Below are 11912 nucleotides of genomic sequence, written 5' to 3'. Positions count from 1 at the left end.
TGTTTCATCCACGGAAACCTGATGATATCAAATCCCTTAAATTGACTATTTAACTCAGTGCATGTTTCATTTGAAACTTTCATAGCTCTTGTAACTTTTCCTTGTATATTGTAATGCAATATTTAATTTCCAATAATACTTTACTTTATTTCTCATTTAATTAATTCTCTTTCCAAGTGACATTTCCAAGACTCAGGAACCCATCTAAAAAAAGCTATATTTTCCTGCAGAAAAGGCTAACTGCTTATATAATCATAATAATCACTGTGAGTGTGAAATCCTAGACTTACCAGAAACAAGTCTTCCAGTACTGTTCTGCTATTCGTATGAGTTATAGGTTATCTACTTCAATACAAGAATGTTACTTTTAATTATTGTTTTCTCCTCCAATGTTTTACAGTTTTACATAGTTCCACTTTGCCTTAAGATAACTGAATATGGAGTGAAGAGTAAGCTGAGCCTTCAGTCCTTCAGAACGCATCCTGAACATTTCATTTCTACGCAATAGCTTCTCCCAGTCGAACATTCCAACGTATTTTCCCCTACCACACCCAACGACACGTTGTCCTTGCCTGCTCTAAATCACCGGCTGGAGGTTTAGCCAGCGCCCCCGCCCCCGCCCCCCAAAACACCATTCCCGCTCGCCGTCCTCTTGATTCCGCGGGATGATAAAGAGGGTTTTTTTTTTTTGAATGGCAGACTTTATGTTGCTCGCTCCCTTGTTGTGTGTTTTGGCAGTTACACTGGAGATGTAATCGGCGAGGGCCGCTGAGAAGATGGACTGGGGAAAGGGACAGGTGGACAGACGTGATAAGAAGTGTGTGTTGCGGCACGGAGGCCGTAACACGTCTGTATGCAGCGGGGGACGGGTAATACGTTATGCCGATCGCCGGCTGCGATGACCATTTTAAATCTCCCCTCATTCACCCGACTCTACCTCCTTTTCTTTCCTTTCCTTTGCCCTTTCCTTTTTCCACCCCTCTCTCGTTCTTCTTTCACTTTCTTTCCTTCTTACTCTTCCTGTTAAGTCCCACGTTGTGTGTTTAAAAGGAGTTGTGCACAATACTCTCCAATTATATATTGTGTTGTGGTCTGGATCTTTATCTATAATTTGGCTTACTTCTCAAATGCACAGGCGCACACACACATACATACACATGCATATACTCACACAAACACGTACGCACACACACACATACACTCACACACTCACGCACACACACACACACACACACACACACACACACACACACACACACACACACACAGTGTTTCATCCAGCAGTCAAATGACACCTCCAGACTGAAGGTCCAGTCAAGCTACAAATCTTAACCCTGATCAGAGAGACCTGACTGGACACCACTAATCTAAAAATGTGTCCCCAATTCCGATTATGAGGAGAATAGGGGATATGATATGGGCATTTTTTGAGAACACTGTCCTCATTACTGAAGTCAGAATTAATGATAAGCCATTTTCTAATTTAAAAAGCCTTTCTCCCAAAATGTTCTTTTTCGACATTCGTGAATCGTTTTCACACATCTGTGAGATTTTAGAAAAACCGTGCTTCTTAATCAAAGACCTTTTTTTCTCCAGGATATTTTTAATGTAGGCTCAATTCAGAGTGGAATGTCGATGTGACAACTTGTTTACTGTTGGCTGTAAAGCATTTTACTTAACAGTTAACATTTAAAATATTTATTAGTTATGAAATACATTATGGAGGATACATATCAATAACATTTTTTAAATGTTCTGAATGTAAGACCAAAATGTTCAGGTTTAACTTTGCCTAAAAAATATATTATGTATGACCATTGACAATTCCAATAATTTTTGAACTGGAATAACAAAATACAATTCTAAGACCGTTCTTCTGAATTAAAAGCATAAAAGACACGCCCAGTACAAATTTTCATATTGGAAATGAATTAACCTCACATTTCTGAGAGCCAAATATTGTTGTCGGACTACCTGTGAACACTCAGGTTTAACAAGAGGGGAACTTCCTCCTATAATTCCATCGATGTGTTCTTTCTGCAGCTATCAATGTTCTCTCTCCAGATAGCTGCTAAACTTTATTTCATGAAACCTGTAAAGTAGATGGTGGGTGGTTTCTGCTGCCCGTGGGGAAAAAGGAGAAGGAAACAAAACCAACAACAACAGACTGCAGAAAAAAAACAAAATGAAAAAAATGTATGAGACAACAGTGTGATATCTGACAGTTATCTTGTGTCGGCAGTGTAAAATGTTTTATTATACTATATTGGAGGTGAGAGCTAATACTTGTTGGAAAGCAGAAATAAATAGATACCATGACAGGAAATCTGCCAAAACAATACATCTTACTTTGTTCCTGGCACGTATTCTGATCTCTCAATAAAAAGATACATTGTTCTTGGTCCTCAGAAGATGAATATACGTGGTTATATAAATTTAATCTGGTTAATTTGCATTTCATTTCTATTCAGGTCAACAGGAACAAAACTATACATCTGTCATATCATATTGAATCTAAATGATTAAAGAAAGCGCAGATTAAACATACGTACATCATTTACATTTTCTCCATACAAACATGTGTCTGAAAAATATGAACATCTTGTTTACACCTGGAGTGAAGCAGTCTGCAGATATAAATTGAAAACTGAAGACTGAAAAGAGACGTTTCTATTCAAAATGTAGTTTTGCCTGTTGTGATCATATCCAGGCTCTGTGAAACAATGCAGTGGGCTTTTCATGTCATGGAAACAGGATGAGTTGCTGAATACTGTAGCTCCAAAACTGTGGATCCAATACAGGACCAAGGAAGGTAATTTAGCAGTACAAGCGATCCAATTCTTTTGGACAAAATTATGGTTCAAACATTCTCACCCTCTATTATTGTCTCTTATTGTCCATCCCAAAAGCCAGTAACCCTTCCTATTTGTGCCCTCCCCACTTGGCATTAACACCAGTTCATGCAGTTGTGTGCAGCTGAGTTAGCTCCAGCTTTTCATAAAACAAAATGGCAGCTTCCAAAATACTTGGATTTTGGTAATGGTATTTTTTCCAAGTTAAATTTTTTTGGCAAGAACAATATAAGTGCTACACTGCTCATAATGGGTTGTGTTTGTATGTATTATCAGGTGAGACGAAATGGAACTCGGAAAATCTATACCAAAAATAGCTTAATTCATTTTGGGGGCTAAAAATAGAATACCTTTATAATTCTGCCTTTTTGGCAAAACCAGACTTACGATTTGGCACTGTAATACAATTCCCGTCAGCCTTTCACCAACATTGCATAGGCTGCATCCCAATCCTCGCGCTACACCCTTGGTTGCCAAAGCCCTTCTCTCATGAGCGTACTGCCAGTTATGCTGAGTTTGTTCCAAAACCAGAGGAGATAAGTGTGAGTGAGGAAAGTTTGTGGGCCCCCTCAACTACCCCTTTTGAGTGAGTCTGCATCATGTGTAGGCTTTGCGGTGAAGGACCAAATTTATTCCCCAAAACACTTTGTGTTATAGGCAGATGGCTCAAACATCTGGGGAACTTTGGGTTTAACCTTGTAAATCCATCCATCTATTATCTAACCCACTTCTCCCTGATCAGGGTCTCAGGGGGATGCACTGCGTGAGATGTGGGAATGCATCCTGGACTGGTCGCCAAATCCATTGCAGGTCATTTAACCGTGTGCAGTAAATGACCAGTCAAATAATTGTGGACACTAATGCAAACACTAACATAGGCTGTAAGGTTTCCCGTCACTGTAATTACAATATGGATTAATTGATAATATACACTTCCTTTTTAATGAAAAAACAGTTTCACTGTTCACAGGGTTGTTCTGATTCAGGTTTTGCACACCTTCACTAGCTGTGTCGCATTATGAGATGTCATTAGTACATCATAGTGCTCCTCCAGAGCTGTTAGCAAATTCTGTACTTTCCTCAGCAACCACTGGCAATGCTTTAATTACGGTATGTCTTCTGCAGGTCTCTGGTTCAGGGAACTACACTAGTCGCAATCCTATTGCTTCATACTCAGCGCTGTGTTTATGTTCGACTACTAAAGATAATCTTGGCTGGTCAACAAGCTTAATTCAGTTTTACATTCATTAGTATCAACATATGTGCTAGCAGGAAAAGGCAAAGAATAAGAAGATATTTCTGTAATTATAAGGCAAGAACTGTGTTCCTAGGCATGGGTAGTGGGTTAATTATAATAATGTGTTTGCTTAGTTGTTTCTACGTAGTACCATTTGCAAGTGCGAAGCATGCATAATTCTTTATTGAGAATATGAAGTATTGTGTTGGTAATAGACTGCAATATACTGTAATGTTTTTTTCAATCTGTTCACTTAATGCAAAATTTCAATCAACTAGCCATCATTTACATACAGTATTCTTCATGGAATGTGATCATTTAAAGCACAGAATATTCTAGTCAACATTAAATGGTTTCATCTACACTTCTCTTCTCAACTCTTTGAAGGGTCACATTTGAAGAAGAGAGATGGGATGGCAAGATGAATAAATAAAGGGCAAAGCGACATGACCACTTGCTTTTTTCTGTGAAGCACACTGATGCAGTTTACTTTTAACATTTCTGATGGAGCATATGGTTGTATAAGTTAACTTGGAACTTTTTTCGAGTTTTTATAATTCTTTAAATTGACAGTCACACCAGTCAAATTAAACATTGCACTTGTCACATTCACCACATTAGATATGGTGCACATGCAGTTATTTTGATAAATGTTTAAAAATAATTTAAATTTCTAAGTTGAACATATGTCTGGGTGCACTTTTAAAAGGGTAGAATATCTTTGCTCATTAAGCAGCTCATAAGTACAGAATATTTGAGAACCACTGGGTGGGTGGCTGGGGATGAGGTGAGGTCTAAGTGAGGTGACACACCTCGTGGGTGTTAACATGCGCTCAAAGTTCACACCCACGGGGTTAGGAACACGCACTGGGAGATTGGCTTTTCTGCGTTCCAGTGGCAAGCACTGATCGCAGTGTCTCATCACTGCCATCCTCTGTATGTTTATGACTATTGTATAAACAATTTGTATGAATTAAATTAGCAAACTTTACTAGCTAACTGTAGTCAGATGGTAACTCAGTCGGTTAGCTTGGGCTTTGCTATCTCAGCTAATGTTAGTTTGTAAACTTTGTAAAGTTATGAAATTGAGGAAGGTATTACTAATACCACAAGTGGAAACAAGTTGCTATCCCCACTCTCTTCACAGACCGCTAGCTAGAATGCTCTCATTAATTTGCATTAAGTTCTTCCAATTGAGGTTCAGTCAGTGCACATTTGAGTCCCCCATATGGTGTCCAGTGGCAACAGATTCATAGTTTAGAAAAATGCAGTTTAACTTGTGATTGGAAGGTGCAAGCTGGTCAACCAGCTACCAGCAGTTTTAAAACCTAGCCTGAGGTGTTTTTTAAGCAGGAACATTTCCAAAACGTATATGTACATTTCCCATTTGTCCAGTTTTTTCTGACAAATAACTGTCCCCATTTTTCAGTCAAAAAGAGAATTGCTTGGAATATTGCTTGGACCCCCTTGGAATATTATTTTGTTTTGTCACTCCAGTTAAGAGAAGTGTTTGAATTGCAGATGGTCACTCATGTTCTTTTTATTGGCAAAGGTTTTTCTGTGACATTTTTCTGTGACAAAACTGTATGAAACACCTACCTTCCAAGACGGTTCGGTTGATGTTCTCCCAGCCCTATATCATGAACAAACGGTAATATAAACAGAAGGTTCTAGAAACATTTCGGATAAGCTGACACGGCGAACGTCGTGCCACCCCAGACCAGTGGAGAAGGTAGTGAGATGGAGTGTGATAGACCCACGGAGTGGGACGCAGACAACACAAGTGAGTTTTTGGCAATGTGAAAAGAAAGCCTTTATTGTCTGCGAAGTGCTGGCACAGCAGCGGGGTGCAGAGTTAAGTGGGATGGGACGTGGCACGCGCCACGCAGTACTGCCCAGAGGGGGGCACAAAACTCAAATGTTTCAACTTTTGCTGTGCCACCCACACCTGACACCAGGCCAAGTGAAATCAGGCACCGTCAAATTCCTATTGAAAAAATGGATAGAGAAAAGATGATGCCAGAAATAAAACCACGAACGGTTATTCTTGGAGAAATGTCCTGTTCGCAGGTTGACTTCGGGATGAAGCCTTTCTTTGATTTATCCAGCTCGCACAATAGCTTGTCATTGTGCTCAAAGCTTATCAAAACCGCGTATCTTCACCGATAAATATTCATTTGCTGCAAATTTAGCCGTGGCTACACCTTGCTGTACGCAGAAGTCAGAGTCAACCTGCTGTGTTCCCACTGCCACGAATGGAAACAGTGTGTGTGCTTCCCCTAACCTAACCCATCCAGCAGTCTTTATTGTGAGAGGCTGGTTACATGGGTAAGCGCTAATTACCGCGACTCGTCAGCATCCTCCTCAACAGCTCCCAATTACATGTCTCAAGCACAACAAGGGGGATGCGCCTGGCAGTCATTTGTCAGACTAATTATTTGTCTTCAGCCTGCAATTGCTGCTGGAACAGGTACGCAGGTAATTGCCTGGTGGGCTGCAGTGTTAACTTTCCCCTGATTGTCAGCAAGACGAAAAAGATCCCCGCTCAAGTTCAATAACTTGTTTCAGTCAGTGGTCTTTGCATACTATATCTGACTGGGTATCAAGATTTGTGTTCGTGACTTTGGGTAAGTATAATGGCAAATCTGACCTGACCATTAATGACCTGTGTCCCAAATTGAGAAATAAAGTATGTGTGTGGGTGTGTGTGCGTGCATGCTGAATTAATGGCATGATATTATTAAGAGTGTTTACCATCTTGACAGCCATTATTCAGGAACCCATTTAAGCTACAAGACTCTTCATTATGCTTTTTGGTTTATATATTATCAAACAGAGCCATGTCATTGCTAATGATTTTCAGTTCCAAAAGTGCCATCTCCCACTATCAGCATTAATTATGAAATGAATATTATTATTTGAAGATTCACATCAGATAAGAGCTCAGAGAAGTTAAGCAAGGCCAGCTGGACAAAATGTCCAGTTGAATACGGACATTAGAACAAAGATATCTCATTGGGGAAGACTGGAAGTTTCCGTCCTCTCCACAAATCTCAAGTTCTCTCTGTCCTCCCGCTGCCTGTAACTCCAGGATGAGGGAAAAAAAGGATTGGAAATGACCACCGAGCCTATTTTCGAAGGGATAACTCAAATCGCGGTGCCACTGCGTGCTCTCCGGCCATCTTTTGATGTTCCACTCTAGAGATTTAGCCTGAGGCTCTACACGCTTTCATAAACAACAAATGCGAACACCCGAAGCTGGGCCCTTGGGGAACCAGAGTCCAGCATTGCGCAGTGCCTCTCTGCTACTGTGCTCTGTCTTTATGTACCAGCACAATTCACAGTGTCGAAAATGAGGGCGGCCTGTAGCGTAGTGGTTAAGGTACATGACTGGGACCCGTAAGGTCGGCGTTTCGATGTAGCCACAATAAGATCCACACAGCAGTTGGGCCCTTGAGCAAGGCTCTTAACCCTGCATTGCTCCAGGGGAGGATTGTCTCCTGCTTAGTCTAAAACAACTGTAAGTCCCTTTGGATAAAAGCGTCAGCGAAATGACATGTAATGTTAACGTAACGGAAAAAGACGAGCAACCCCACCGTACGTCGATCAGCGGAAGAAGGTGCCGCTTGTGGGGGGGGGGGGAGCGTTTTTTGTTGTTGTCATTGTTCGGTTTATTTTTTATTTTATTTTTTTTCACCAAGATACACAGAGCCATCTGCTTAACATTTGTTGAACAAAGATTTATTGTGCTGTAGGACACTAATCCAAAACACACATCTCGCCTTTTTTCATCTGAGAAGAAGCGCGAGGGAGGTGCTACTCAAAACACTGCCTGTCTGCCTGCAGCTCGCACTTGACAAGAGAGCTGGCACAGGAGGTGAGGAACGCCAATTACGTCCTCCTCCACTCGCAACCCGTCTGAAATAAGTTGCTGATTTTTGAAGCATGATCATTGACACATCTTCCATACGCGCGCGGTAAGACAAGGGAAACGTATACGGCTTCAGAACGAGGAAACGGAAGACGTCGGTTCAAATGCTATCCGTTTCTAAATGTGAGAGAGGGCCATTTATGTCCTCCTCCACTCGCAACCCGTCTGAAATAAGTTTCAGATTTTTTTAAGCATGATCGTTGATACGTCGCTCATATACATGTATTAAGACAAGGGAATGTACAGGGCTTTGAAACAGAAGACATCAGTTCAAATGCTGCCGTGAGGGAATGTGAGGGAAGGTTGTTTATTCGTTTTTTACGTGACACGGACGGATTAACAGATATTTTCTGCACAGATCTGTTGTTCCTTTTGATGATGTTTGCGCCTAGGCCAAGGGTCGACTGGTTCTATAAACTCCGCATCTCGAGCGAACATGTGATTCACAGCGATGTACAGTGTATGCACGCTTGTTACTTCCCGACGCCCCATCAGACTGTGTTTTCCTGTTCTGGTTTCCTCCGACCTTTGACCCCAACATGGCAGGTAAAGCGGAGGCAGGGTGGGGGGGTGGGGGGGGAGCGGAGCATGTGTCGTCTTCGGATGGGTGAGCCTAGCTGCTGAGGTAAGACAAGAGGGGTCACGGTGTCTGCCTCCCCTGAAACAGGTGCCGCCCTCCCTTCCCTGGTCCCCTCTGGGGGAGGGGTGAAGGTCCTAACCCTCGTCAGGTGCGCTCCGGAGGCCCCCTGCCCTCCGCTTCCCCTCCAGCAGGTGCGCCCATCACACCGTGGCCCCCAGCCTCGGGGGCTCCCCCTCCGGCCCAGTGTACCGCCGCCGCCCTCCGACCCCGGGGTGAGGCCCCTGCCAATTCGCCCGCCGACGTCAGACCAGCGCGGGGCACCTCCCCCCCCCTCCAACCCACCCAATGAGGTCAAGGTGGCCTCGCTCCTCGCCCTATCGCTCACGCCGGCTGCCGCGTCGACGGGCCAACCGCCACCTCGCCGACCTCCCGCCTCCCCTCCCCTCCCAGAGACCGGCGAGCCGCCCGCGCGGGGGTCAGCGCGTAAACCGGAGCTCTCCGAAGAACGCTCTTCACGGCCCTCCCTTTCATCCCCTCTCCCTGGGAATACTTTGAGTCTTCCGCCGGGATCATAGAGATGTTGAAGGCTTAGGGACGCTTGGCTCTTCCTCCTCGCCGACACTGTTAAACCCCAGCGATTACATGGCTCAGTTTCAGCGCTCCCGATGCCAGGAGGATCTCACTTTTTTGACACCCTCCCTTCCCCGCAGCATCTTGGGTGGGGGTGGGAATGGGGACACCTGCCCAAGCCACAAAGTCTGTCTTTAAGCTAATGTCTGCTACATCTGTGAAGTCCCTGGGGCTCTCTCCTCCAACTTCATGTGATCATTTTCACATATCCGTGCTGTTTTTCCCTTCTAATTAGAAACAAAAAAAGGGAAAAGCTGAGACTGAGAGAGCATTATATAATGTCAGCAAAATAGGCTAAATTGGGAGAAAGCCAAACAGACATACATATTCTAAACGCCTCCACCCACCACCCACATTCTACCTCCTATTCACATTCTTCTTATATTTCTTTTCCTTCAATACGCACTTAACACCCCTGCTCGGTTAAGGTACTTTTACAACACCTGCTTTATAATTATTACTGGATTGCTTTTTAATGCAGACTAATAATGTTCAAGCTGAGCCGGTTTGCAGCTAATAATTAAGTTCGCCAGCATGGGGTAGCAGAGCCGGTAGCCTCCAGAAGGCTCCAGTCCTATAGTAATCTGCTATTGAGTGGATTGTGTGGAAAAGCTTCCCATGTGGAAAAAATAGGATACTTCAGCATACTTGGAAAAATGATTGCACAAAAGTTTTACTAAAGTAAATAAAAGTGTTACTGAGCTCACTCAGCTTTTAAAAGTAATTACTGTTTTGTATACATATACTGTATGACAATTGTAAGATGTGGCCTACGGTATTACTCAACAGTCAGCAATATATTTTATCATTTCAAGAAGTGACCTACTGTATCTGACTCTCTGGCCCCGGTAACAGTGCCTCACAGTGGCGGTGGCTGGTAGTCCAGGAGTAGCCAAACATGTAGGTTCATGCATTCAAGAATCATGAACATCTTTAAGAAAAGTACATTGTTTCAGACCTGACTGGTGTGCAGCTACGTGTTCATGGTACCAACTGCTAAACTCACTCAGTTGGTGCTGTCGACACAGAAAGAAGTACTGCCTGTCCCTGGTCCTGGATATCAAGTCCTGGGGTTTATAATAGATGCTTTTCTCAGGGCAACTGATCAAAACCAGAAACAACAGGTTGTGCCCAGTTCCCATGGGGTGGCTCTAATTAACATTGTGAAATTAAGACATTAGATGAAATGAAGACCAGAAGCTTACAGAACACCGCTGCACAAGGGAATAGCTTGGCTCTGGGGTGAAAGTGAGTGAGGAAAGCTGTGTAATAGCTATGATGTGTGCCACTTCAATGTTGATAACTGGGAGTTAAGTTGGACCAAAACAAGGTGGAACTTTTTTATCGCATCTTATGTTGGGTGAAAAAAAATATTATGCTTGATTCCATACATTTGTGGTGTCAGTCCCAAAAAACACTTTTGTTGATTCTAATTTTAAAAAAGGAATTTAAAATTGGTTGGAATGTATGGAGGGATATATAGTATCTCAAGTGCAGCACATCCTTTAATAAGAATACCATAATCTTACGGCAGTTACAATTATCTTGATATGTATCTTCTATTAATACAGGGTGGCCTGTAGCGTAGTGGTTAAGGTAAATGACTGGGACACGCAAGGTCGGTGGCTCTAATCCCGGTGTAGCCACAATAAGATGCATATAGCCATTGGGCCCTTGAGCAAGGCCCTTAACCCTGCATTGCTCCAGTGGAGGATTGTCTCCTGCTTAGTCTAATCAAGTTGCTCTGGATAAGAGCATCTGCCAAATGCCATTAATGTAATGTAATGTAATATTTGGGATCATGATAATCAATTGAATCAATGGTTCAGGTAAAGAATATGTTTGCTAAGCAAGCAAAATAAATTAGTTCAGGTCTTTATTATTTTATTAAAATATTAAAAATGTGTTAAAATACTATAATATAGTTTAAAAAAAACTATTTTGCAATTCTATTTTGCAAAGGCCACAGGAAATTCTGGCAAGTATGGAGAAAGGATTATCAGTGATTACCCATTATCATTCAATACAAGCAAGTTCATTGGTTAACAGGATAACACTGACCACTTGTTAGTCCATTTCTGAATACAGTCAACTGTACACGTGTAGCCAGCACAAAAATGCATATTTAGCTAAGACCCTCTATGAAAAAATATACATATTGGAGCAGGCATCTGCAACCCTGGAACTGGAGAGTGCAAGCTTAGCTGGTTTTAATTTTTAACCTTAAAAACACCCAATTCACACTGAAGTAACCAAGTGAAGGGAGTTAACTGCAATCAACTACTCTAATTAATTAGCGCATGTATAGCCATGCAGCCAATGCTCTTTTCAAAACAAGATTGCAGAACTGTAAACTAACCAAATGTTTTATGTGTTGTGTTTCCCGGTAGACAAAAAAAACTAAAAAACTAAAAACAGTTACAGTTCTTTATAATAGACTAGAACTATGAGCTCTAAACTGAAAGACTTGCTGATTGGGAGGGTGTCAAAACTTTCTGGCACCCCTAGTTTTATGTGAATATAATTACTTTCTTAGATATTGAGACTTGCATTTGTGCGAATATATCTGAATACACAGAGGCTTGTGGCTTAGTTATACAGGTTATATATCAAACAATTAGGCCTACCTCACATTCACTACATATCTATTTTAATAGATAAGCCTAAACTTAAATCATCCAT

Source organism: Conger conger, chromosome 1 (assembly GCF_963514075.1).
Source record: "Conger conger chromosome 1, fConCon1.1, whole genome shotgun sequence".
NCBI lineage: Eukaryota > Metazoa > Chordata > Actinopteri > Anguilliformes > Congridae > Conger > Conger conger.
Note: the sequence above shows the minus strand (reverse complement) of the source record.